General features: G+C 45.3%; 1 protein-coding gene across 1 annotated transcript in view; it reads left to right on the top strand.

Annotated features, from left to right (window-relative positions):
• Positions 1-15446: 15446 nt before the first annotated feature.
• Positions 15447-25826, top strand: part of PAK5 (p21 (RAC1) activated kinase 5) — an 81803-nt gene continuing 71423 nt past the window's right edge. Inside the window, exon 1 of the mRNA XM_065835243.2 lies at positions 15447-15598. The gene's annotated coding sequence lies outside the window, so the exon portion shown is untranslated. The remainder of the gene's footprint in view (positions 15599-25826) is intronic.

Below are 25826 nucleotides of genomic sequence, written 5' to 3'. Positions count from 1 at the left end.
GGTGTGATCCAAAATTTCTTGATAATGTTTATGCCTGAAAACCAGGCAAAATCACTGCACTGCATTTTCCAGCCCTTCGCCCAGGATGTAACCAGTGGACATGTTCCACTATGTAAGAATTTTCTTCACTTCTGAACACAGCTCTCCAGCAGCCTCAGCAAGCGTCATAAAATGACCTAGATGCAAGAGGCTCAGTTTCATCAATGGATTTGTAAGCAAGAGGACTTCATGGGGTGGGGTGGGGGGAATTACTCAGTTGTTGGTGAAATGAAATCAAGATTCTTTAGCTGAATTTGCCATTCCTCTAATGAAAAAGCCATTTTTCATTTGCTAACCTTTCAAATGTGTCCATCTGTAATTAAATATAGCCTCTCCACTAAATGTTAGGACATACCGCATATATGTCAGCAATTAGAGCTCAGTATGTATTTATTCATGTTGACTTTTCATTGTTTGATGCTCAAGCTATAGGTTTACTTGGGTAGGGTGTTGTGTTCATTTTGGGTTTGTTGTTTTGTTGGTTTTTTTTTTAATTTTGTTTTCCTGGCAACTTGAGCTAAATGGCTCTTAGGTAGAAACAACGCAATTAAACATGCCAAGAAGTGGACTTGAGCTGAATGAAATAATATCAAGTGTGCTAGATACATAAGCAAAACCCAAGCTTATCAGAGCATGTTTTGCATTCAGTGCTGGTTTATCAAGTAAAGGAAATGTTACCTGAAGCCAGCGAATTGAACTGTTTATGGTCTCCATGTTCTTCTGACTTTATTGCCAGCATCTCTCTGCCTTGTTTCTCATTTTATTTAATGGAAAGAAGGGCCCTGTTTTTCCAACTTGCTCATTCAAAGCTAAACCAGCAAAGTATGAAGACATTGATCTGCTGCGAGTTCCTTGCAAGCTCTTGTACTTGAGGCTTATCAGATGCCCCTTTATTTTTTCCACCTTGAGGCAGGATTCTTAAAGGTTGGCTATATAAAGGCAGAAAGCAGATATGTTCAGTAAAAATTAACCAACAACAGTGACACTGGATTTAATAGCACTGGAGACCAAGCAAATTTGTGTTGACTTTCTGTGGTGCTTTATGTGTTCTTGAAGCCTCCTCTGGTCTTCCTGAAAGCTTCCCCTCTTGCTTATAGCATCTTAATGACTTTTCAAAGGATGAATAAAAGTTCTTTAGGAAGGTAAATCTGAGGAGCTATATGGAAAAAGAACTGGTCTAAAACTGAAAACTGCTCACCTGGGAAACAGGTGTATTTTAGCATGCAATGCATACCTCACTGGATACTACTAAATTGCCATTGCATTAGCACTGAATAACAGGAGAAATCCAGCATTTCCCAAAGCAGATAAAATCAGAAAGACTTTGATTTCTGGGATGTTAGATTCATAGAGATTAAGACATATTGTGCCAGCCTAATTATTTTGTAATACAGTGAGTAAACCAATGGACGTGCACTTAATTTTTAATTGTACGGACCATCTATTTACATCTACTTTGTGGGCCAAATCCTGCTTTCATTTACAATTAGTGAAACCTTACTGCAGGCAATAATTCTGTGTGAAATAGACAGCATTTCAGCACTTGTTCGATGGTAAATCTTGTGATAGAAAACAAGCCAAGAGCAAAATACGTGGCTCTTCATTTCCCACTATTGGCATAGAGGTGGCATTACAAGGGTCTGCACAACGAAGAGCAAACAGCCACTTGTCCGCTAAAGAAGAGGACGTGCTAATTTTCAGTGGTTTTCCAAAAGAAAAGGACTCTTTGGGTCTATATTGGGTCAGGTGAGCTTCTGCCATCCGAAATCAATGCAACACCCATGGCAAATGATGGCTCTTCTCAAATTCATCCAGAATTTGTCACCTTGGCTCGTTCCTGCTGACTGCCAGGTTTGAGCAGCACTGGGAATGGGGGATCCTGCTCCAGCCGAAAGCTGGTGGCCAGGAAAAATCCACTATCATTGCCAAGAAGACTAGATGGGGGAAACAGATGCCTCTTGCTTTATGTTCTCCATGAGGTTTATTTAGAGCTGGTTGTGGTAGACTTTAAATTGTGACTAATTCCATGTAATGTTTGGTATTGCCAGGGGTATTTGTATGTTTTCCAGTATTAATAGTGTTTTCCAGGCAGAACATTGCTGTAGCATTTGCTCCCAGCTTGCTTCTAGGTCCTGGTCTGTCTTCCTCATGAAAATGACCCAAATTTTGAGCTGGAGGTTCTCAAGATTGCTGTCTGTGCATTCTCTGTATGATGACTTTCCTCTGTGTGAGCTTCTCAAGGACACCTGCATGCCACTGTAAATCAGCAAAAATGTAGCCTTGTCACCCTGTGCTCTGGAGAGAAAAGTCCTCCAGGTACTAAAGGACTCATAACTAATAGCACCAGCATCCTTAAAAGATGCACTTTGGGGTTCTCTTGAGCATTGTCAGGGGGCAGTGGGTGGCATTTGTGGTGGGAGCCACAGTGCTCAAACTCTTGTGTAATCTTTTTCACGCTCCCACCTCGTGGCTGTTGAGGTCCAGGTCACTCTGATGAATGCCTTGGCATGTGGCAGAGGGGAGAAGCACTTGCTGTAGAAGGTGATAATCATGTTTACTTGTTTATTGCCATCATACCAGGGGGGAAAAAAGTCCTAGCAAATAGCCTCTTAGTCTTAATCAGAAATGTTTGAGGTCTCCAAAATTTAACCTTTGTAGAATTGTACTTTTGCAGCCTGCAGCCCCTACTGGGCTCCAGAGACTTTCGGTGCAAGCTACATAACCCTGCCTTGGTTCTCTGCTGTTGACTGGAAGAGAAAATGCATTAATTTTATGGCACTGCTAAGATCTCCTAACACAGGGTTTACCCTGTGCCGGAGTGTGCAAGTGATGCAGCGTCGCTGAGCATGGGCTAGCCGAAAATGTAATTCAGAGAAAAATATCCTCAATCCAAGTCACTCTTTAAAGTGAGTGGGTATTACCTGGGATTATCCAAAGGTGTAACGGCCATCTTCCCCCTTTTGCTATGTACTGATCTCAGAATCAGGAAAACTTTAACCATCCCCATCTTTTCTTTGGATCTGTGGTGCGATGGAGACATCCTGCCCTCTTTGGGGAACATGTGTCTCCTGTTGCCTCTGCTGCTGTACCTGCCCTCAGCAGGACTAAATCCACCAGGATGAGCCGTGTTGTGCATCGCCTCTCTGGTACCCTCCTAAGAGGGGGATCTCTCGTTGCCATGACAATGAGCCTGTCGGGATGAACATTTCTTTCTGCCAACAGCAATTCAAAGCTTAAAGCAATGCTGCTGCCTCCAAACACTGATTAGTGCCACGTGCGAACAGAGCTGGGCAAAGCCTTGGGAAAATAAAGGGGTTGGGGGAAAAAGCCAGCTGGTGCTGCGGTCCCTTCTCTGCTCGGGCTTCGAGCAGTGGGGAGAGCGATCGCTTTCTGCCTCTTTGTTCCTGGCATAAATCAAATCAAGCCTCCCTTCCCCCAGCAAAGCTCACACTAAGCTGGAGCACGCCAGAGCGAAAACGGATTAAAAAGAAAAATCATCCTTGCGGCAACAGATGATGGGGGTATAAATCAGCGAGATGAAGGGTGTTCTGCCCCAGGGCTGGTGCTCGCCACTGCTAACAAGGCACTTAAATCAACATAGGTGGGGGGATCCAGGGTACCCACCAAGCCCTACTCTGCCTTCTGCACCTGGAAACCAATGGTCTGAGAAGGACAGCGGCCAAATCTGCTGCAGGGGTGAGCCCAGGAGCACAGGACCAGCCCGAGCTACCTCTTGCCACACTGGAGGGAGCTCCTGAGACAGCAAAAGTGCGTCCTGGTCAGCTCTCCCTAGTCAGACCCCGAAATGATAAAAGTGGGTTATATTTCAGGATGCTTTTAATAGCTGCTATTGGATGACAGGTTGTTTCTTTTTAGGTTTTAGATTTACAAAGAGTTAGTTTTTTTCCCCCTGTGTAAATGACTCTTATGCAGGTTGTAAACAGTCTTATACAGGTCTTGGATTTTTTTATTTTCTTTTTTAACTTTTTACATCCAGAATCTGACTTTCTTGGAGCCACGTGACCCTGGGAGCTGGGGGACTGAATTCCCAGAGTGGAGGTGACACAGCTTTACGCTGTCGATTATCCTTTCCCGCATGAACTGGGGCTGGCACGGGCACAGTGGCAGGGGGCCTTTCAGCCAGCCCTGTTGACCCAAAACCAGAGCGAAAAGTTGGGATGGGTGAGCGAGGGCCTGTGGATGGTGCTCAGAGTGTGGCTGGTGTCAGCGACCACAGGTCCCCCAGCAAAAGCATCTGCAGAGAGGAGGATCTTGTAAGCAGCAGCAGAAAAGCAGTGGGATGCTGGAAGACTTGGGGGAAGATTGGAAACACATAAATATCCTTGCTTTGTGCAGGGTTTGGCTGCCATTGAAACACAGGTTAAAACTGGTGAAGCTCAGAAAGGCGTCTAGTGGTTGTACCTGGGGTGGGAGACCCAAGATAACCCTGTAACAGTGCTGAGCAGAGCATGAAGGAGGGTGTTGTCTATAAGATGTGATCTATAACCAGAATCTGATGTGACTCTGACAGACTCTCAAGCCACAGACAGTTGGACATGGTGTTCCTAAAAGGTCTTGAAATACAAAGAGCCAGCACCGCACTCCCCAGATAATGCTGTTTTCTCCCTGGCATTTTTGTGCCAGCAGGATTGGATTAAAGGAGGATTCTCTCATTTGGGAAGGGGTGACTCCTTAATCCACAAAGCCACGGTTTAAAGATCCTGGAGAGAGTAATCACAGCCAGGCAGATTAGAATCTGCTGGGGAGACCGGCAGGAGAATGCAGCGTGGCACTGCCAACCCCAAGCTTGGTCCTCACCCTTATTTGCAGCTCCTTTTTCCAGGCCTGGGTCTTAGATATAGTTGGGCACTAGAAAACACAAAATCCACATAAGATATTAAAAAGAGCATTTTCTTACTCAAGTCATGGATGGTTTCCCACAAGTAAAAAACATGTAAAACACCCTGGGGCAGGTGACAAATGACAAGTAGAGTTGTTTGTTTGTTTGTTTTTACAAGTGTCTTTAATATTGCTTTTGCAAGGCTCCTGCCATAACAAACTGAGTCATTCTTTAGCCAGAAGAAGAAAGGAAGAGATGTTCATCAGCAGAAACTAGCTGCTGTAGGGCTGTCCCTGTGATGCCCAGAGGGACACTGGCCTTCAGCCATGTGAGGAAGCCCATACTTACTGGCTTGGTTGTATGAGAAGACTGGAAACTAGAGTTTGTGGTGGTTTGTTGCTCATTTTTTACTTACTGTGGCTTTTGCTGTCAGGAGCAGGACCGTGCTCTGCTTTTCCCCAGGTATGCCAAACCCAGCCTTTCAACAAGGTGCAACTTCTTTCTCGTTTATTTATTTGAAACCCAATCCCTGAACCTTGGGATTTCTGTACAGAGACAGTAAAAGTGAAGCATTTATCCCTGCTGAGGCATATTCCCCCTGGGAGATCCTGCAGGAAAAATGGACCATATTGGCCTTTCCAGCTGGCCTCCGGTATCAGTGCAGCAGCACATGAACTCAATGGTGTGTGTGTGTTTATCTAGCAGGAGGCAGTTGCCTCAAACCAAGTGAGGATCAGCTCCCTGGCAGGTTCACCATTTCAAATTTAAAACTGCATTATTTATTTAGACAGGATTTTCCAGCAGCAAACCCTGCATCCTTTTTTGCATCCTCTGTAGTCAAGAGGGAAGACAGTGGCATACTCGATGCTCCCCAGACCGTGCCCTGCACCCTGTGGCGACAGCCCAGCCTAGCCAAGCTGGGTGGTGAGGTCAGGAGAGACGGGCAAGCGCCAGCCCATCCACCTCGGGCTTATAAACTGGAGCTTCTGGCCCTGCTGCATGTTCCCTTCTTGGTGGCATTCTTTAAAAGTTCCCTTTGGGCAATATTGAATCACCTCTCGGCATGCAGCCCTGTGACAGGGCTGGTGCTGCTCTGCCCCAGCTTTGCAAGTGCAGCTCATCAGTCACCTTGGCTTTCAAGTTTTACATGATAATCTCCTCCAGTCAAATCAGTCACCTTCATACAGGCCTTTGCTTTCAGTTTTCAGATCCTCTGAATCTTCCTCTTGCAGGTCTTTGTTGGCCCCATGATGCTGTCCTGGTCGAGGATGGTTCAGGTTAAAAACCTCTCCTACTTCTATATGAATCCACCCTCTGAGAGAGACGTCGCTGCTGAAGTATTTATAAACAGCATGGTAGGAAGGAAAGCTCTATAATATCAGAGCTACCAAGAGCCTTGAGGCCCTTTTGCTTAAGTCACCGAAACAGACTGCAGAAGAGTAGGGAGCTCTCTTGATTTTCTAATAATTTCCGGTGTGACTTTGCTCTGTTTCAGCCCAGATGCTCTGTAAGGCATTCACGGCCTGATTTCAAAAGGAATTAAATAAATATCTCTCAGGATCTGATCCTTGAACTCTTCCTTTGCCATTCCTTGCTGAATTGAGAGTTGGTGTTTTCTCCTCTCCCTCTATTGCACCTGCTCAGCCACGCTGGTGCAGAGGGTGATTTCTGTTAGCATGCCAGTGCCATCATGTGCTCCAAGTCTTGGGGGACTCTCCTCTGCTGAAACAGTGGGAACACCTCTACCCATGGAGTGCAGAGAGGAACATCCCTGGTACCATCTAGCAGAGGATGCTCCACCAGCAGGACACCCGCTTCCCTGCTCAAGTGCTGCTGGGCTGAGGTGCCACATGCTCCGTGTACACAGACCTGCACGGCTGTGGGTTATGGGCCTTTTTTACCTTCCTCCTGGGCTGTGGCCTGTTGAACTGGATTTAAAAGATAGCGGCTTTTTTTGCTAGAGAATGCACTGATGCTTTGGGATGCTTTGCTTCTACAATTTGTCCTTTCAATTTAATTGTTGCCAAGGAGCCATGTTAACCCTAGCCTTTTAAAAGGTGAAAATCCATTCTGTTGTTGACAACTCACTGTGTACAAGTCTCTGAGGACCAGCACTTTGTACCACACACCAAATAGGAGCAGTGGTCTCAGTCTGGTTTCTAAATCAGGTTGGCTGACATTAGCAAGGCAAAACCAGCAAACAACCTGGTGTTATTCTCCATCTGTGCTCTGAGGAGACCCAGAACGGTATCAGAAGAAGGGCCACAGGGATAGAACAAGGTGTCTTGGCAAACCTGTGCGTATGTACGCAATAGTCAAGAGAAATCCCTGTTTGCAGCACATTGTTTTCTGTTTCTTGCATGTGCCCATCAGCATAATTGTAGTATACAAGGTGCTCGGGGACATAATGCCGAAGAATAAGAGCTCATGGGGAAGAGTGGGAAAGAGATGAACAACTTTAGCTTGCTGCCATATGCTTTAAATCCCTTCAGGAATGGCTTTACATTGGGAATTGTAGTGCTGCTGTAGAAGAGCCAGATTAGTAATGCCGAGGAAGGACACCTACCTGTCCCTGGGACGTCTTCCCACTCCTGCCTGCGCTCACAGTCTCATCAACACACCCTGCCAACTGCGGGCACCTTCCTGGTTTTTCTACCTTGATCAAATCAGTATGTCTTCCCAGACAGCGAGCAGTCCTTTGATTTGAAAACAGACCATGAAGATAAGCCCAAGAGTTGTTCTTCGGGTCCTAATGGTCGTCTGGTCGGCTGGAGGATGTCCTGCTGAGTGGGAGGAGATGGATCACAGCCCACGTAGTGGGTTTCTCTCTGCCTGCCGCACTGGTTTGAGCATCCTATGAACCCCCTGCCATGGTCAGCACAAGCTGAAGCTGATTTTTAAGTCGGCACATGGCTGAGGAAGGAGGGGAGGAAGTCTTGGCAAAGCCATGATCCTGTTTGCTCTCATCGCTAAAGGTCACGAGGTGGCTCCTTCTGTCAGAGGAAGGAAATAAATGCTGGGATCTTCAGCAAACTAATTTCAGGCTTGTACCAATTCCCCTTTCAGTTTAATTTAATCATCTTTGGTGTCTGATTCTACAAACACGGCTTTGTACTGCTAAACCTTTGCTGCATATTAGCAGAGAGGCAGCTGGAATTTGAATTTGACTTTGACTATAGTGAGAAACCTTATATTTAGCGCTTGGCAAATCTCTTGAATGCAGGAGCGTATCAGCATATAAATGCAGGTTGCTTTGATCAGTATAATTTTGGAGGCTTAAGATAGAGAATATAGGCCAGGGACTGATACTTGTAAAGGAGCTATAGAAAAATATTCTACCAGGTGATTGTAATTGCATTACCCTACAATAACCTACCTAGAATTTGCTGCAAAGCATTGTTTTCAGTTGAAAAATGCTTTGAGTTACTAAGGACTTTTACTGTGGTCTTTTGTACCCTGTAATATAAGGGTCAGGTACAGAAACACGTTCTCTCAGATGAAGGCACTGGCAAGAGCAAAGAACAGCAAGAGCTGGGCTAATTCAGGGTCTTGACGGTGGCCAGGAAATGCAGAACAAGCTGAAATGGCAAGTGGGATAAACTGCCTGCTCTCACCCCTCTTCTCCATTGGGCAAAACTCCTGCTGGCTTCTTTGCCGCGTAGGATACCAGACTAATAGTCACTCTTGGCATTAAAACGTGTAGGACGCAGGATTTGGCCATATGCTCTAACAAAAGGAAGCACTTTAGTTTGCAGCTTGGGACTGGAGCTGGAGGCGTTCCCACCGATTGCCTCTTCTGACAGCTCACGGCCCTTTGAAACCCATCCAGTTTCACAAGGAGCTGCCTCTGACCCTGCCGACTTTGCAGCAGCTCGCACAGACGCACGAACCTGACTGCGCCGCTGTAAATTCTGTGTCGCTCCCTGGAAATCCCCAGGGTCTGGTTTTCTTTTGGAGTTGCTGTTGGAGGGAGGAGTATTTGGTACCTGCTGGGCTCCTGGCAGCTGGGAGGCTCGCCTGCGGGTCTGTTGCTTCCCAAGAAAGACTTTGATTTTTAGAGAGAGGATACCTGCTACAATAGCAAAACCAATCACTGCCAGAATGTTGGAGCACGTGGGTTTGAGGAGGAGCTCAAGTTCTGCTCTCAGTGGAAAGAGTTAAAAGCTAAGAAAACAGTGGTGGCTTTGCTGTTCAAATTTGCATGGGCAGAATAGAAAAGGGAGCTTGGATTTAAATATTATTATCAGTGTTTTGGGCATGATAACTGAGCATTCGCTGCCCCTGGAAAAGCAGTAAGATGAAGAGGTGACACTTCCTTCCCATCGCCTCTGTTGGTTTCTAGCTTCCAAGAAATACTCTAAGCACTTTGATTTATTGACACGCTGGGAAGAGGCAGTTAAGTTTTACAGCCAGCCAACCCTATGAGTCCAGATCTTCTGAAACAGAAGTGAAAAGGGAGCCTCCCTGTTCCATGCATGTGAGGAAGGTATTTTCAAAGTGTGATGGTGCTCTGGGACTTTAGATATGATGGCTGCTCATTCTCCACTTCTCAGAGCTGCAGCTCCTTCCAGCCTGTGATGCCTTCTGCTCTCTAACCCATCACCGTCAGCGGGCGACTGCACCAGCATCAGCGATGTTGCAGAGATTGTTTTTGCACCATGGCTACAGAGCACATGAGATGTGATGCCTTGCAGCTTTTTGCTCTTTGGGCCTGCAGCTCAGCGTCGCAGGAGATGGTTTGTCTCATGGTGAACATCTGACCGCGGGCCAGTTGGCAGCCCCTGCGCAGGGAGGCCTGTGTTCATAGCAGAGTTGGGGTTGATGCACGGCATCACTAAAACGGATTGACAGATTTGCAGAGAGCAACTTTCATGCGTCCCATATGTTGCTTGGCTTCCTCTGGGTGACTTGAAAAGAGGCGAAAATGTCTTTTGCTGAAAGAGAGTGAGAGTATTTGTATACTTGGCTATTTTTAAGCATCTCCCCCTCTAGCTTGACCTGATGTGGTCAAAAAAAAAGGTAACAACTAATCATTTAGAAGCGTGCACAGATGTATTAAGTAAATACAGTTTCCCATGGCCCTAATTTCAGGCACAGGAAAGTTCCAATGAAAATCAAGTAGTTCTGCTCTCTGAGAACTGCAGCCCTGACTTAGACTGTCAAAGATATAACACTCCTAAGTGGCATGGTAAGTGCTGGGCTACTCTGATTTACACCTGAAAGGTTTGGCACATTATCTATAGCAGGACTTCCCAGGAAGCGTGAAATTTAACCTTGAGATCAAACAAGAGCTTTTCGGAGCAATGCTATTTTTACTTCTCACTGTTTCATTTAGGCAAACACGTGCAGTACAGACCATGGGTCCTGATGAAGTGTCATTGTTTAATACTGAAAAAATGCACATTTGATCTAGTTTGCATTTCCTAAAAACTGTGTTATTGATTTGACAATATATTTTTCCTCAGAAAAAAAAAATAATCTGCAGTTATTTATTCATTCTTGCCCCTTGGAGAGCTCACTACCATCTGTTTTTCTTGGCTTTCCATCACCTTTTTTTTTTTTTGACTTGTTCTTCTCCCACTGTGCACCACTGAAGAACTATACTATACATTATCTCATAGCCAAATTATGCAGGGTATTGTAAACATGTTGTAAACTTTGCCAGCTGCAAAGTCAAGGGTTCTGAGAGATCTTGCCAAGCACTGGAAATGCTCTTTGAAGAAAAAAGGCAGCCTTTTGGAAGCAGATTTGCAGGGCAGCGTGACACAAAGGTGTAATACTGCTTTTGCAAAACTCTGGGGGAAGAAAGAGAGCAAATAAATGTGTTCTTGGATCCCTGTAGCTTTATCACAGAGGCCAAGAAGTCCCTGGAATGGTATCTGCTCAGCACTCACTGATAAGACACAGCACAGCTCCTGCGTGCAGATGCTGGGATTTGTGGGCTCTGTGCCCCGGCGGGTGGTAACAGGGATTGGAGCCTGATATAGCCCCAGCACCACTGTCATTTTGGTCAGGACAGGACCATGCTCAGGGCACGCTGCAGGACTGAAGCCCCTGCATGTCCCGGGGTTGTCCCCACCATTGGAGCGATGTCCTGCAACCAGTGTCCCGGGAGGCTACAGCCCACGGGGTGTTGCAGGGTTAGGGCCCATTGCTGCCCTCAGAAATACAAGTCAAAGGAGAAGAAACATGGATTTGTGATGTTAAATCTATGTAAATCTACAAAAAATATTGCTAGTTATAGATTATTGCGTATCTTTTGATAGTTGAACAGTAAGGATAGCTGGACAGGATGTTCACCTGCAATATTTAGGGAATTCAAACCCTTCTTTTAAATTACTCCAGTGATACTTAATCTTCCCCTCCAACCGTTAGTGAAAAGGATCACAGGTTCAGTCGTACCTACACAACGTGGCTGTGAATATCCTATGACTTATTGCCCTATTTCTGCTATTTTTATGAGGATAAGAGCTTAGGGGAGAAAAATTGCTCAGCTTGGTGAGGTGTATTTCTTTTTGCAAGGGAAGGACGATGTCCTTCTAGCCTTGGAAACATTCTTGTGAAAGCTACTTCTTCTCTGAAGTGTCTTTTATTACTATTATGGGCTTATGTTCATAGGCTTGCACTCTCATTAAGGGGCACTGATTTAAATGAGGGGCTTTAATCCACAATTTTTGTCATTATTTAAATCAGCTAGCAGGAAAAACAAAATTGATTATTTAAATTAATCCTGTTCTTCACTCGTACTTTTTAATTATTTTCCTAAGGAACAACTATACTTCCTTGCTGGAGCCTAGTGCTCTTTTTTCACTTGTGATCAGGATAGGATATTACCACATTTATTTAAGAGTCTGCAGGTTAAGTCCAAAGTTACTTAACATTTTTCATTTTCTGTGCTAAACAGATGACTGATGCCTCTAATATGTGACTAATTTTAATGTTAATTTGTGTCAAGGTGCACTGCAGAGCAGAGTAAGAAAAAGACATTAGTTATTGTGCTCTAATTTAAATCACATGATAATCTTAAATATGATAGACAGATGGGGTAAGAGGAAGAGGAATACAGCTATCAAAACTTGTTCTGCATTTGAAATGGACATTTTGAAGAGAGGAAATATTACCCCTTGACAGCAGACTGGGCTATTACTAATCACCAAATCCTTATAAAGACTCATATGAGGGAAAGTGCAATCACCTGTTCTCTCTTTGGTTTCATTCCCCAATGGTTTTCTCAAATTTGAGTGAACCGAAGGGAGGAAACACCTTTCTGTGCATCCCAAGGAGAAACAGGTTGGTACGTAATGGACTTAGAGTCTCAAGAACCTCTGATCCAGGTGGTTCACCAAATACTTCAGTCACTGCAGTGACTCGACTTCACCTAAAATTTGTAGGGGTTTATTTCTGTTTATTACAAAATTACAGTAAAACGTAGGCCATAATGTTCAATGCCATCAATTCAGTATTAATTCAAAATTATTGAATTTTAAACAAATAATGTCAGTAAATTTTTAAAAATATGATAATCCTATGCTCTGATTTTTTCAGTATTAATTCAAAATTATTGAATTTTAAACAAATAATGTCAGTAAATTTTTAAAAATATGATAATCCTATGCTCTGATTTTTTCTGGGAAAATAATGTTTTGCATTTTTTGTCCTCCTTTTATTTGCATCAACTCTAGCTCAGTGCAGATGCAGTGAGTTGGGGGGCTGTATTTGTGCATTATACCATTATGTGTAAGAATAAGCCAGAAGCAAAATGAACTTTTTTTTTTTTTAAAGCTTTGGGCTTTGGAGTATACATATACAAATATATATCTGTTTTTGAGATTGAAGGGGTTAAATAGTCAAGTTCATCCTTCAGGTAGTTCAACCGACTTTATTGGAGACACCAATATCCAAGTTAGATATCTGGTTTCTTGTTGGCTTCAACCATCACGACAGAGAGTCCGGAGCTCTTGGGATACACAGAATGAGATTTTTTCAGTGCTGATAGATGCATCCACCTCTCTTTAGTATGAGTCTCTGCAGGTTCACGCACCTGAACCCCCTGCCTCCCCTTCTCCCAGCGGGACACAAGAGGATTATCACGACCTCCCTCCCTCTCGCAATAGTGCGGTGCCTCTCTCCCAGCGCTGCAGTTTGGCAGTCGTCAGTCCATTTTGCCAATTCACTGAGACAATTTCCTCCCAATCACGCTCGAGACTAAAGACAAAACAGTGAAGGCTGATTTCCTTTTTTTTTCCCCGTCAGAAGCCATATGTGCCATGCCAAGATGTGACACGCGACACCTTGCCTTACAGACACACGTCACTCATGCTGACTCAGCCTCGGCCCACGTTATTTCTAGTCTGATACACCAGGGAAGGGCTTCAGCTTTGCAGTGAGGTCTAAGCCCAAGTTGTTTATTTTTCTTTAAGTTAAATTTTTAGGCTGGCTTGGGATGCTTTGGGGGCGGTGTTTAGTTCTCTTTTCAAGAAGCCTGAACATCCTTCAGTGGTTACTGCTTTCAAATGATGCTTCTGGCCACAAAACCCACTGCAAACCAATGGAAAGCAAAAGCAACAGAGCAACTTCGACATTGGCAGCCACTCTGGGTGGCTCTAACCAGCCTGCATCTGAATTTCACATTTAAGGGGTTGCAGTTATGGTCCAGGGCTTCTGAATAGCTTTATGCTGTATTTTTGACTGTGTTCTGCTTGTGCTGGTGCTGCCTAATGCTGCCATGTGTGGGTTTAAAAGCCAGAGCAGGCACTTTGCCATCCCAGCAAACACATCATATGCTGTCAGGACCAAAGGGAGCTCATTTCATCTCGCAGCATTAGGTAGAGCAGCAATTGAGGGGAAAGTAAAGAAAATAAGGTAGAAGCAAAGATTTTGAGTAACAGAAGAGCACGTTTCTGATGAATATTTTTGTTGTTGTTAATGTAGGGGGTTTTGTAGATGCAGAAACCTGTTTAGGACTCAGAGAGTGGCTGAGTGCCTCATCCTTTGCCTCCCTCTCCCCATCCAGCACTGCCACCCCACACAGCTCCAGTGCAGACCCTTGTCTTCCAGCCATTCCTGTCGTATCATCTCTGCTCCTGCCATACAGAGTGCATTGTAATGCAAACCTGCCTCAAAGAAACTAGAAATTACGTTTAATTTGACAGCATTAAATGTGTGATCGCCCCTCTGCCGTGTATCAAGCAAACCAGCTTCAGGTCTTTTCTTCCTGGGGACTTTCTGCTGCAGGTGTCTCTGAAAACACTTTGCTGTCCGTGCTCGGTGTTTCCTGGCAGGGGTGGTTTGTGGTCATGCATGAGCACACGCCATCTTCTCCCTCCTGATTTAGCATGTGGAAGGACCAATGAGTACCTTTATTAAAGGTAATCTTAATCTTTCTTACGGAAGATTACATAAAAATGTAGGCTTAGAGCAGCTTTCAGAGGCAGGCACAAATTGCCAGCGGTAATACACCTAAATTACACAGAATATATGAGGTTTGGATTCTGTACTTCTCTGCTTCCTTCCATTGCTTGCCCGCACCAGATCTGTTCCCAACACCTGGCCATTGCTCAGAGAGAGCTTACGGGTAACAAAACATGTCAGAACAGTTGTTTGTATTTAAAAAAAAAATATGTATATTTATAGATACATATGATGCCCAAGGTCCAAGTGCAGAAGGAAATGAGTGGGTGAATGCCTGGGTGGATGGATGGGTGAGGATGTGGGCAGATGGGTGCATGAGTTGAGGTGTGGTTAGATGGATTTTGATGAGAGTGTGAATTGGTGCATGGGTGGGTGGATGGGTGCATCAATTGGGGTGTGGGTGGCTGGGTATTGAGGAGCCAGGGGTTGGTACATGCATGGGGGGGTGATATGTGGGCGTATGAGTACAAGAGTGGCTGAATGAATGGGTAGCCTCAAGTTGTGTCAGGGAAGGTTCAGATTGGATAGTAGAATAAAATTCTTCATGGAAGGGGTTGTGAGGCAGTGGAACAGGCTGCTCAGGGAAGTGTGGAGTCACCATCCATGGAGGGGTTTAAAAGGCACATAGATGAGGTTCTTAGGGACATGGTTTAGTGCCAGAGTTAGGCTGTGGTTGGACTCGAGAATCTTGAGGGTCTCTTCCAACTGGAATGATTCTATGCACAAGTTGATGCATGCACGAGTTGGTGGAGGAATGGGAGCATTGATTGGTGCATGCATGGGTGTGTGGGTGCACGGATGGGTGCCCAAGTTGGTGAATGCATGGGTTAGTGAAGGAATGAGGGCATGCATGGGTGGGTCAATGCACGGGTGCACTGATGGTGAGGGGGTGTCTAGGTGCATTGACTGGTGGATGGATGGATGGATGGATGGATGGATGGATGGATGGATGGATGGATGTGTTGTTGCAAGCACGGGTGATGCGGGGTTTGGTGGGTGTGTGAACGGACAGACGGACAAAGATGTCAAGGGCAGGTGCGGAGCGGAGCGAATCCGCCCCTCGGCGCTCGCCACGCGCCGCTCCGCGCGGAGAGCCACGCGCCGGGGGGCGGGGCGCTGCTGCCGCGCGGGGGCGGGGCCGGCCCGCCCTGGCTCGTTGCGCGGCGGCGGCACCTGCGGGCCGGGCCGTGCGGAGCGGAGCGCGGCGGGGCCGGTGCTGATGCTGAGCGGGGCGCAGCGGCGGGCGCGGCCCGGATGTAGCCGGCGCGGGAACATGGCGCTGAGGGCGGTGTGACGGCGGCGGCCGAGGTAGGGGCGGCGGGGCCGGGAGCCGCGGCCGGTGCCCAGGCGGAGCGGAGCGGGGCGGGCAGAGGCTCGACCTTGCGGGGCGGCGAGCGGGCGGGCGAGGCGCTCCCCGGAGATCGGCGGGGGCCGCGGTGCCGCCTGCCGGTCCTGACAGCCTGTGCCCGGCTCGACGGGGCCGGCAGCGGCCGGGAGACAAAGGCACGGCCCGGGCATCCTCTGCCCCACCTGTGCGGAGCGGGCAGAGCCCGGGGCTGAGGCGGGGGGAGCTAGGGGCTCCCGGAGATCTGTCTTTCTCGGGGCTGGCGGAGAGGATGTAGCTTTAAATACTGAGTGCCTTGGCGGGGTTTCCCACAACAATGGCTTTTCTTTTTATTTTTTTTTTTCTTCTCAAGGCATTTTGATTTTTGTCAGGGTTTTTTCCAGAGGAAGTTGCTCCCAACTTTCTTTGAATATCATGTGCTTTTAGGTTTCACCCAGAAGGCAGGTATCCAGAGAGATGTGCAGCCGCTCCTGGAAATATTCATGCATGCACCTGTGTACCTCTGCTTGCCTTTTTTTTTTTTTTCGTATAAAGGGTTAGAAATGCCCGTGATCTACTCTGTTCTTCTGTGTTCATTAGCCACAGATCATTGTAGCTGAAGAAAATGAGCTGCATAGTGACTATAGTGCTGGAATAATGCTCCAGAGCCAGACCAGAGGTGCTTTTTCCTTGGTATCGATCAGACCTTGAGAATTTACCAACCTGCCAGCAGCACGCAGGCTGCTGTTCTTCCCCTTTGTTACATCCCAGCTCTCTCTTAACATGAAGAAACAATGGATTTTTTTCTTTCCCCCCTGAATATTTAGTATTAGACCAAATGGGCTGTCATTGCTGTTAAGGTTAAAATTCCCACCAGCTCAAGAGGCACCAGCAGCAAGACCACTCTGCTGGTAGCCTTTTCCTTAATTTTAGGAATTGATTTATTTTTTTATGTGCTTTAGCATTTGCAAAATGAGGGAAGAGAGTTGGTACCTGTGTTGAGATGGATCTCTGGTCTTTGCTGCCCAGGCAGCACTCACAGGATCATCACTCCTAATTTATTGCCTTTATGGTAGCACGAAACTTTAAATAACGCTGCTTAGGATTAAAGCAGGGAGCCGCGTTCCCCTGTCTTGTGTGAAAGCTGATGTTGATGGTTGCGAGCGTCGCTGCTGCTGTTGGGCACGGACCTGTTGTTGCATGGAGAACACATCTGGAGGTGTTGGGGAGTTGCTCTGGCTGCCTGCTGGGGATGATGCTTCCAACGCACCGAGTGTGTTTAGTGTTTCTCCTGGGGCTCCCTGTTCGTCCGCACCCCCAGGAGTGAGGTCGAGCAGAAGCTGTGGAAGCTTTTCTGTTCCACTTTGAGGTTCACAAAATGGCATTGCTGATTTCTGAAGTGTTGCTGTTGGTGCTGCAGGGTGATTAATGACATGGTGATTCCCCCATAGGGAGCAGCCACTCGCCAGGTTTGCAGGTGGGGACAGAGGGATCTGAGTGGCGCCAGGCACCGGCATCAGAGCTGCAAAGGAGTTACTCATTGCAGTTTGTCTTGACGGCTGTTTCTTTCGTTCACTTAGGGGTTTTTTGGTTGATGGAAAGTCTTTGTTCAGTGTGGAATTGTTTTTGTGCTATCAAATGTCATAATTGGAGATAAACTGAGTGAAAACGTGGTTTGAATTTAAAGTCTCACTGTCATTTTGAGTGGGCTGAAACTAAACTTTCTTCTTTCCCCCACTTCAAACATTTTACAAATGAATTTGATCCAGGTGGAACTGCTTTCTAGAAGAGATGAATTTCCATCAGAAGATTTTAGACCAGTCTGTGCCATAGTCCTACCTCCTTTTTGTGTACAAGCTCAGAGTGCTGCTGCTCACTTCTGCAGTTTTTTAACCTTATCCTAAGGAAATGAGGATGAACCAGTCACTGTGTGTGTGCTTGCCCTTCAGCCATAGTGGCTGTTGAACTGGATTTAGCAGAGGGGCTCAGAGTAAATGTTTCTATGCAGAGAACTGGTGGCACAGAGAGGCGACCAAGGCAGTCCTGTTGTGGAGAACCCTGTTCCAAGTCATCAGTGAATCCCTTTGGTGACCCCCTGCAGAGCCAGGCCTAATAAATCCCATTGCTCATTTGATCCCTTGTTACTTTGGTACCTCTATTTGCTTTCTAGTGGCTTTTTTTCCTGGATATATTCAGCAATCACAAATACTCACAGTAGGTGAATATTTGGCTTATTTGGCTTCAGTGAAATGTCAGCATACCTATGGCTGATTCTAAAATGGAAAGATGTAACAAGTGAGATTCTTGCAAAGCATTTTATTTCCCAACTATTATTTGCCAAAGTAAGAGTTATTTTGGCAGTGATTACTTGGAAAACTAATGTTTAGGAAATAAAATGCTTTTCAAGAAATTTGCTCGCTAGTGTCAGTTCTTGCTGTCAGTCAACTGAGAATAAACTCACAGTGCTCCTTAACAGCAATTACGAATTTTGCGTTACCTCATCGGCGTTGCATCTGACCCCCGATTTGCTACTGAGATAGGGAAGGCAAACTCTTCTTTTTGACATCAGTTGGAGCATGTAATTTGGATTTAAAGCTTCAAGGAGGACTCCAGCTTGGGTGAGGGTGTTGCCCAAGAGATGCTGCTGGCACAGATCTGTCATGGGTACTATGTGGTTTTGGGGAGATATGGAAAAACGAAGAGGAAAAAGAGAGGCGAAGAGTGGCTGCATCTCTGCTCCTCTTCTCTGATCGCCCTCAGACTTGACACTTAAATCCAATTATTGCTTTGAAGCTACTGTGATTAAGAATTTCAACTTTTTTGTATGTACTTGTTCAAATATATAAAATCACTCCGTTTTTACTGGTTTGCTTTGCAAAAGCTACAAACAGAAGTCTGCCAGGTGGCATGTGTTGAAACTAACAGGTGTTTGTGAGTACCACCAGCTGAAGAGTTTCTGTTGTGCACATTAAGCTCAAACAAAAAACCTCATGCTAAAATACCCCTTCCAGGTATCCTGCGGGTGGCATTCGTGTCTCTGACTCAAGGTGCTGTTTGGCCGTCCTGGATGGGTTTCTGGGGCTGGTGGTTCTTTGCTTCTTGCTGAAGTGAGTGGAGTTGGGCTGCTGGGTCTCCTGCAGGATCTGACCAGGTTTCCTCAGGTGTTGGTGAAAGCCAAGTGAACCCTCTGCCCTGGGGGTGGGGAGGTTGGTGACAGGCGAAACTACAAACACCTGGTAGAAACTTTGTGGTTGAGATGCCTCACACCTGGAGAGCATCCATGTTTTACCATCTTCCAATTATACTATTTCTTTTTTTTCATTAATTATAATTTATTAAACATTTCCATACAGTCTTACTACCCTCAGTAGCAATCTGAAGCATGAAAATGCTCAAAAAATGGATAGCATGACCAGTAGAGCCTCAGTTCCTATGGCTTCGTCATTGCATCTCTGGTGCCTGGTATGGGTTTGTCTCTTGCTCAGGAGGAGCTCCCTAGGGTGTCTCCCTTCTCTCCAGATACAAAACTTGATGTTTTTGAGACAGCTTCCCCCACTAAATGCAGCTTCAGCTGGCAATGAGGTGTGCGTAATGCACAGCACAACTGCATTGGCGTTGTTCTCCAGGGAAGAGAGTGTGCACCAAAGGACTGTGCAACAAAAACCAGTTAGTTATGAGGCCATTTAAAATGCAAAAAAACTCAGAGCAAATTTCGGTTCACTCTAATGATATTTAATGTTCAGGTAACTCTAATTAAGCCTTTAATCCATTAGGCCATGTGGTTTCACTGGGGATTTGCTGTTAGTGCTGGTGTTTCAGCCTGCCTGTCTCTGAGCCCTGTTGTGTTTGGAGGACTGTCCCCACAACCAAGAAAAAACATTTTCTATCAAAATGAATGTTTAACTTTGCTTGTGTGTTTGTTTGGGTGTTTTGGTTTTGTTTTTTTCTGGGAGAGAAACAACTCGGAGGGCAGGACTGTGGCCAGGGCTTCAGGGCTGAGACCTGCCGCCAGCGTTTGGTTCTCGTGTGGTTCAGCCGTGCCTGTTAAAAGCAGCCGTCACGCAGCCCTGGCAGAAAACGTCAGCTTTGAGCCAAGTCTCGTGCCTTAAAGGTTCAAGGATTATCCCTTTTCATATAGTGCCTGTGAGTGCAGTGACGTGAGAAGCACATGCTCCTGTTGCATCGTGCAGAGCCAGCCACGACATGTGAAGTCAGCTGCTTTGCATCTTTTCCAACTATTTTGTATTCTGGGTCCCATAAGGAAGATGCATCTGGTGGAAGTACAAAGGTAATTGAGTTTCAGAGCAGACAGAGTTTGAATATCTTTTAAAAACAAACAAACAAAACTAAAATGCTTGAATCGAGTTTAGCTCTTTTACCGGCTGGGCTACCGTTTCCTATCTCTGACCTTCCTTATCCTGTAAGCAAACCTTTTATTAAACTATTGAGCTGTATACACCAATTAATATTTATATCCCACAAACCACCGAGATTAGGGTCCTAGTAGGGCTGGGGGCTGTGGGGACATGTAATAAGTTGTGTTTTCACCACGGGGAGCTAATGGCATAAATTGCACCCATCCTATTAGTGTGTGTGCTGTGTGCCGGGGTGAGGATAGCCAGAGCGTGCTGAAGGGGAGTGGTGTGACTTGCTCAGCAGCAATGGAGAGCAAAAGTGAAATCCCACCTCCCATCATTTACCTTCTGGGCCATCCTGGCTTTGCTCCATGCGCTGGCTTTGCTGTCCCGAGTTTGCTGGTAGCGGGACGTGCCGCTCCCGTGTCACGGGTCTGGGAGCTTTGATTTTGCTGAACAAAGATGCTCTTCCAAAAATAGGTTAAGCCAAAGAACTTGAGTGCCAAAAACAGCAATAGAGATTTTCCTTTTTTCCCAACTGCCTTTAAATTTATTGTTCCCTGCTGGAGGCAGCTGAAAAAGTGAGATACTGCTCCTATAGGCAAGGGAATAGTGGAAGGAGACATACATAGTCACCTCTGGTGGAGCAAAACCACATGTCTGATATTGCTGCAGAAATGCATAACAATGTAAATAAAAATGTGCAATGTCACTAAACCCCTCCCGTAGCAAAATTTTGTTGTTTTCCTAGCAGTTAAGCTACCCCAGAAAGGGGAGGGTAGAGAGACAGATCCCTAGTGACAAAGGAGAGGACAAAAGAAGTGCCAACCAACAAAAACTGGAATGAATAGATGCCACGAGAATGATCCTGGTGATAGCCGCTGTAAACCTTTTATTCTGACATGCTCTGCTGCATCTGAAGAATTCACTCTCCCCAAACTGGTGGCAGTAAAATCTGAGTAGCGGCTTTCCCTCCTGCCTTCACACAGGTTGTTCAGGTGATAATCGTTAAAACTTTAGATTCCTCTTCTGGGATTCTCCATAGAAATTTTCCTATCCTTAAGTTAAACTCCAGCTTTCTCATTCCCCAGGTTAGATGCACGCACAGAGGACAGAGCTAATTACTTGCGGCTATTTAAGGCGCTGGACTGAGTGTGGAGCTGGAAATCAGGAGGCACCACGGCTCTAATCCGGGCTGTGCTACCCACTGAGCCACCTCCGAGAACTTATTTAACTCTGCCTGCCACTGCTTCCCTCTGTGTAACGGGAGGGATTATGATAATTGCTTTTGAAAAGCACTTTCAGGTGTTTAGTTCTATTTTTTTTAGAAAGTGCAGAACTATCTGAAGAGGCTCAGTCCATCCCAGGAGGCTTTTGGTACTTCGCAGGATTATGAAAACAACGCTTAATGCCTGGTTGGGCTGTTTAGGCCATGTAAATAAATACATTTTAAATATTTTTCCATGAATCTTCTGCGCTCTACTCGCAGAAGGGCTCTTGGGTACAACTGAAGGACATAGAAACGAGAAATGGTTCAAAAGGGTCGTTAGTGAACTCTTGTGAAATGTAAGTAAAATGTCAGAATGCTTAAATGTTTTATTTTTTCAACCGAATCCTGCCTCCTCCACAGAAACCTCAGTTCGCATCTATTAAACTTGTCTCTACCATGAGTGTTAAGACCCCAAAGGCAACAGACTTGCTGCATTTCTCATAGGCTCTGGAGGGTGTTTGGTTTCGTGTTCCACAGAAAAGGCTGATTTTCTAGGTTAAAGAAGTAAGGGTTTCGTGAGAGCAAGGTGAGCACAAAGTAAATGTGCCCTGAGCTGTGCCTGTATCCTGGATTTTGAAGCATGCAAGAAAGAATAATGGTACATGAACTTGTCACTCTCGGTTGCACATACAGAACTCCTCTTTTCCAAATGGCAAAACTTCTCATTCATGTTTTGTGTCACAGGGGGAAAAAAAAAAAAAATCAAAGGGCAGAAAACCCCATGGCTGAACTGGAGCTGAGACCAAAGCGTTAATGAAGAAGCTGCTGTTTGTGGAGCACGGTGCCGTTAGTGGGGTGGCTGCTTGGGAGGCACCGTTGGGACTGTGAGGTGTGCTGGCTGGCTTGGAGGCAGGAATATTACTGAGGATTTTAGGTTGGAAACATAAAGTTTACTGTGCTTCTGGGAAGTGCTCCAGTGCCAAGGTGGTGGCTGTAATCGAAGCCGTTGGACGCTCAAGGAAATGGGTATTCCCATGTTTTATGCAGGAGCTCAAAATGATGCAGCCTAAAATCGAGGAATATTTTGCATCTTCCCAGCACGAGGGATATAGGCCCCGTGAGCTTGTGTCGAGAGATGCCTGGCTGCCAAAATAGTTTAGTGTTGCTACGATGGTTGCAGGTGGTGATTGCTTTTCAAGTTTTTGCTTTGTGTTCTGACATTTTTAGGACAGTAAAAGAAGGATGAGAAGGAGAAAAGCAAACAAATTAGAAAAATCCCACGTGTGGATGTCTGTAATTGCATTTGTGTCGCTCCATGGAAGGAGTCCCGTCCTACTTGAAGTTGGGGAGGGGAGTGGCAATGAATAAAAGTAGTTATTGCCAATAGCGCTCATGCCAAAACTGAGTATTGATGATAGGGCTCAGCTTAAAGCAGATGGTGTAATTCATACCCTAAAATCCGCTCTGAGGAAACACGTGCAAAACCATGTGCCTCGTATGCCATGGAGGATTTGTTCCTAGGAGTGAGGTGGAAGAAACCTTCACTTGGATGGAGATGAGAGGCAAATCCTGGTCTTGGGAAGTGAGAGCTGCTTTACTGAGGCAAGGCTTTTATTAAGGACAACAGCACATCCTTTATTTTTCATTGTATTAGAGATACAATACCAAAATTAGCAAAAATGCAACATCCATCCCACATCTGTGCTTTCTGTACCTGGTCTCCCTGAGGACCAGCTCTTAACACTGTCAGGATTCACAGGGACAGTAAGTAAGGCTTTTCCAAGTACTCAAGAAATACAAGGCATGAGGTAAATAATTTAAACACTGATGCAGAGCATCACCGGTTGGAAAGTGACTTACAATCTCTTAACAGGCAAACAGTAAGTGGATTTTTTTCCTCTTTTTGGAGAGAGAAGTAGGGAATATGCCACCAATCAGAAGGGCTGCTTCCCTCCAAGAGGAAGGCTTGCTGTAATGAACTCAAGCTAAAGCCAGGGCTTCTTTCTTCTTGGGCAATCCAGTCTGAGTTTGGACGTCACCAGTGCAACATACCACTGGCACAGTGTGTAACATGAGAAACCTGGTACCTCTGTGCATCACATTTATCATAAACTTCTGCTTAAAGAAGCATTTTGACTTTTTTCCTCAGCATCTGGTTGGACCTGGTCCACACTATTTTGTTACTGCGTTTTTTCTTCAGCAACCCAATGTTGCCACTTGTGAGAGGCCTTTCACTGAGGGTTAAAGGGTTTCTGGATGTTTTTGTTCCATTACTTTTGCCATTTTTATTCTAACACATTTTATTTACGTGTTTACTTTGCTCTTTGGTATCTCGCTTACTGATGTAACAGCCCTGTGCTATTTCTCTTCAGTTTCCAATTCTTTGTAAGACAGACAAATGGTCAACTGTCCTGATTTAGCTAGAAATCAAACTGCAAGTATATTTTTCATGGACTTAATGGGAAAATTTGTGATAATTGCTAACGAATGTTTAAAGACTTTTTGAAAAAATATGTGAATGACTGTCAAGCTGTCAATCAAGACAAAGATTGGATAATGCACCATTCCCCTGGCTAGTTCCCTTTATTATATTAGACATCCAAGTAGCTCTGTAAATCTGAGCTACTCAAAATTTACCCTTTAACATTTACTTTTTCCATCCTTTCTCAGTGTTACTTAAGTAGTATAACTGTACATCATAGTCAAATAGATGTAATAATCTTTGAAGAAAATAACTTTGTGTGATACGCTTTGCAATATTGTGATATTCTTTACCATTTTTCCAGTCTTCCACCCCGTCGCTCAGCAATGCACCCACCTGCCCTTACTAAAGCCAGTAACTAGCCTTGTGTCAGGCTCTAAAATACAAAGAGTATGGCTTTATGATGGGTTTTTTAAAGCCAAGCAAGGGTTGCGTGAATGTTTGTGGGCCTTATGGTCTGTCTCTCAACTATAACATAGGGCATTTAATTTTCTCTGTATTTCCTTTTAAAGTAAATTTGGAGAGCTAATTGGAGATTTTCTTGCAGTCCCCTGATTCCAGAGGCATGGGTTTTTCTGAGAAGCTGTTAAAACGGTGAGATTTGTTATAAAAGCAGATCCTGGGCCATGCTGAATAGCATCTCTTCACAGTACTGGCTGCTCTTTTCGTGGTTCTGGATTTAAAGTGCCACGAAACAGAATTTCAACTCTGGGCACCGCTGGCATTGCATGTGAAGCACAACAAATGTACAGAACTGGTGCAACAGCAGAACAACCTTCATTCCCAGACCATTCCCCCATCTCTAACAGTGTTTGTAAGTTGAAAACCATCGCCTTACATGCCACCAAGAAGACGCAGAGTTAGCGTATCTGTGGCAGGATCTGCGCTCAGGCTGAGCAGAGGATGGAAAACTGCTCCAGCAATGTTCCCATCCTGCTGGGACAGGACAAACCAGTGCCAGCCCTGTGGAAGGTCCAAGTTTTTGCTCTAAATAACAGTAAAAATTGCCATGATGTCATAGCAAAGCATTGCAATCATCATGGCAAATGGTGAGAATAAGAATATAGAAATAACAATCTCCCTTGGCCCACGGATAAATCAATCAAACCTTAGCCCTTGATCTCCCATTGCTTGCTAGCCTGGAACATAAATCCAAGGCTTTATCATTAAGCTTAACGGGTCATAAAATCTGGGCTATTTTGGTGGTAGTTGCAGACTTTCGCAGCTCAAGCGGAGAGTGGGCTCTAAGCTGCTGGGTCTTGTGTAACTAGGTAAATAGCAAGCTTCAAATAATACTATCAAGCTATCAAATGTAATAACTAATGCAGTCAGGCAAGCATTTGGGGATGGGAGCCTTGCTTTGCTGATGACAAGCTTGATGATAATGACCATAAGAGCCCCCAGTTTCGAAAGACCTTTTAATAACAAGTTTAAGTTCCTTGTGCTTTACTTGAAGTCAGGTATGTGCGTGTGGTTTGGTCCAGGCGCAGCGCTTTTATTTTCTGCCCAGCAATTCCTTTTTCACCGTGGGCCCAAGAGAGCAAGCAGCAAAAACCAGAAACACAGGAGCGACCGACAACTTGCTTACTTTGTCATTGCAGTTTAAATATTTATGACAGCACTTCACAGCGTGCTAGTAAATGCATTATAGCATATTATGTAATGGTAATAAAATTCTAGAAGAAGGAGACTTCACTGTTGCCCTTTGCTAGTAAATCTTTGCTATGGCTTGTGGTGAGGCCGTGTAAAGGCCATGTCTCTTTTCACCCAGTTATTCTGTGTGAAATGGGACTTAGCTGGTTACTGGTGTTTGTGATCACATGTGTTTTAAAAATTACTCTCCATCCTTATTCAGGCAAAACTTTGGTTTAGCTCATATTCCTGTAAAAATTGATGGCTTTAAATTTGCGAGTGAGCAGTAGCTTTTTGGCATGCTCAGGGGAATGCTGGGAGAGCCTGAGGAGAGGGAATTTGGGCTGGGTGTCTTTTGGGTTAATTAACAATTCAAAGTAGCTTTTTTTTTTCTTTAAGAAAGAATTGTAGAGTATTGATTGCTGTGCTGTACTGTACTGCTCCAGAGAAGGGACTTCTCAGGAAATGATGTGCTAAGTCAGCTGTGCCTGGACTGAGGTTTGGGTTGGACTGAAGTGTGGGATGAGTGGCAG

The sequence above is a fragment of the Patagioenas fasciata genome, chromosome 3 (genome assembly GCF_037038585.1).
Source record: "Patagioenas fasciata isolate bPatFas1 chromosome 3, bPatFas1.hap1, whole genome shotgun sequence".
Classification (NCBI taxonomy): domain Eukaryota; kingdom Metazoa; phylum Chordata; class Aves; order Columbiformes; family Columbidae; genus Patagioenas; species Patagioenas fasciata.
This window is presented reverse-complemented; position numbering and strand designations above follow the sequence as displayed.